At 33.3% G+C, this 2,896-nt stretch overlaps 1 long non-coding RNA gene across 2 annotated transcripts in view; it reads left to right on the forward strand.

The window, feature by feature from the left end:
* Nucleotides 1-759: 759 nt before the first annotated feature.
* Nucleotides 760-2,896, forward strand: part of LOC127747758 (uncharacterized) — an 11,245-nt gene continuing 9,108 nt past the window's right edge. The window contains exons 1-2 of one of the 2 annotated variants that reach the window (XR_008009628.1): nucleotides 760-1,073; nucleotides 1,774-1,896. This is a non-coding gene — a long non-coding RNA (uncharacterized LOC127747758). The remainder of the gene's footprint in view (nucleotides 1,074-1,773; nucleotides 1,897-2,896) is intronic. The other variant, XR_008009627.1, reaches the window with a different exon arrangement.

Raw genomic sequence — 2,896 nt, forward strand, 5'->3', positions numbered from 1 at the left:
TTTATTAAAGTGAAAATTTTTGAATAATAATAAAAATATTTAATATGCAAACACTAATATTTAAATAATTGAGAAATCATCACTACTTATACCTAAGATGTAGGTTAACTATGGTTATTATAGAATATGACAAACTTTTAACACAACGTATTAAATAAAATAAAAATAAAAGTTAGAACCAAAAAAAAAAGAAAGCTTCAAAATGTGCACTATCTTTTACCCATACAATGAATTGGGTACTATAATACTAAAGAATCTAAAATATAAGTATATAACTAAATAATTCAACTTTTTAAAAATTTAGATTACTGCACTCCATAAACTCCCGTTTTATATCACTAATTCTTCTCAAATTATCTATATAACCAATAGTCAACAACATAAAGAATGAAGAATAAAAACAAATAAATTTTAATCATAACAAACCAAAAAATTAACTCTAAACTTAATTTAGACAAAAAAAAAAGAAAAATTATATGCAGTAGAGTAAGAAATTACTACAAAAAAAATGTATTTTAGCGACAAATTTTTAGTAGCAATAATATAATGGCCACTTAATTCTCTAATTTAAGTTATGTTTTTATGATAATTATATATTTGCTATTATTATTATATATTATAGTGGCCATTATTACTATTGCCAGAAAATTATTATCTTTTATTATTTGTAATTTTAATTTTTTTAAATTATTATAGTGGCCATTATCATTATTGCCACTAAACTTTATTATTACTTTTTTTTCTTATCCCTAAATGAAATTGAAAAATGGAGAGAGAGACTGAAAAAGGAAGAGAAGTATCGACATTGGGTTAATTCGTGTGCTTTCCTCCATCACCGATCACCACTGTCGTAACCGTTGCCATCGCCGACAGTCACCGTCCATCATCCTACTCCTTGGACCTCATTTCCATCCGATCCACCTCAGATCCACATCACTATCATCGTTTGTTCATCTCAGATTTATGTCGCCAAGGTCTTCCAGCCACCATTTCTGCTCTTGTTACAACACTACACCTCCGCCGCTTGTACTGCCGCCGTTCTTGCATGTAGATGCACAAGATCGCCGCTGTCGGTAGGTCTTCTCTGTTTATTTTTCGATTTAGGTTTCAATATTTAGAAGCCTGTGATTCTCTCTCTGTATTATTACTTTTGCTCTGTTTGCTTGCTTGATCCTAATGAATCTGGCAGATCAAGCTAAAATCGAAGTGGTTAAGTGTTTTAGATCCTGATTTTTTGTTTGCTCGGTCTTCTCCGTTCTTGCTTGCTTGATCCACCATTCTTGCATTCTTGCTCCGTTTATATTTGGATTTCAGATCCTAATTTTATGTGTTTGAAATGCTTTCTATAGAGTTTCATTAAGATTTTGTTTGCATTATTGCTCAGAATATAAAAATGTTTCTAATTCTGTGGTTTTTATAATTGTATGACTTTTAGAATATCATCCCTATACTTGGATGCAAGTTCAGAAAATGGATAACAATTCTGAGCTGGTTAAAAATTAGATGGATTGGTTCTAAACTAATTTAGAGCTTATTGAAAACTAGAGAAGTAGTCCATAATCAATATTAAAACTGCAGGTTTTTCTTTCACTTAAAAGTGTCTTATACTCCATCAAGAAACAGAAAAAGAATTGAGTTATCCATAATCAATATCGAAAAGATGAAATTCGCTTCAGGTTTTTCTTTCACTTAAAAGTATCTTATGCCCAAAGAGTTGTTATCACATATCAACTCAGTTCCTAATATCTTTACTTTTATTTTTTTTTATTTCAGGTTCAAGCAGAGGCCTCCTCTACCTTGGAAAGAAATCAATTACTCGGTCAGTATATTTCTCATCATTTTGCTTATTGGTTATATATAGCCATAAAACGAGTTAGCCTGATTCTATCAATACCGGTAAGCGCATTAGTATAACGGGGGATATGTTTTTAAGGTTATCTGAAATTCTAAATTGTTTTATGTTTTTGTTATAATGGTATCTAAAATTTTGAATTAATTTCTATTTTGTTATTCAATCTGTTTTGATTTGTAGTTTGGTTTAACAGTATTATGTTGTTTTAGGAGGTGTTTTTCTTAGTGGTGCACGAAATTGTGATCAACAATGGCGCCATCAACATGGTACGCTCAATTGCAGTCTCAACTCTTTATCACAACCTTGCACAACTAACGAGCAAGTGCACTGGGTCGTCCAAGTAATACCTTACGTGAGTAAGGGTCGATCCCACGGAGATTGTTGGTATGAAGCAAGCTATGGTCATCTTGTAAATCTCAGTCAGGCAGACTCAAATGGTTATGGAGGATTTATGAATAAAACATAAAGATAAAGATAGAGATACTTATGCAATTCATTGGTGAGAATTTCAGATAAGCGTATGAAGATGCTTTGTCCCTTCTGTCTCTCTGCTTTCCTACTGTCTTCATCCAATCCTTCTTACTCCTTTCCATGGCAAGCTGTATGTTGGGCATCACCGTTGTCAGTGGCTACAATCCCGTCCTCTCAGTGAAAATTTTCAACGCGCTCTGTCACAGCACGGCTAATCATCTGTCGGTTCTCAATCAGGTTGAAATAGAATCCAGTGATTCTTTTGCGTCTGTCACTAACGCCCAGCCTTCAGGAATTTGAAGCTCGTCACAGTCATTCAATCTTTGAATCCTACGCAGAATACCATAGACAAGGTTAGGACCTTCCGGATTCTCTTGAATGCCGCCATCAATTCTAGCTTATACCACGAAGATTCCGGTTAAAGAATCCAAGAGATATCCACTCAATCTAAGGTAGAACGGAGGTGGTTGTCAGGCACACGTTCATAGATGAGAATGATGATGAGTGTCATGGATCATCACATTCATCAAAGTGAGGAACAAGTGATATCTTAGAACAAGAATAAGCTGAATT

Source organism: Arachis duranensis, chromosome 5 (genome assembly GCF_000817695.3).
Source record: "Arachis duranensis cultivar V14167 chromosome 5, aradu.V14167.gnm2.J7QH, whole genome shotgun sequence".
NCBI classification, from domain to species: domain Eukaryota; kingdom Viridiplantae; phylum Streptophyta; class Magnoliopsida; order Fabales; family Fabaceae; genus Arachis; species Arachis duranensis.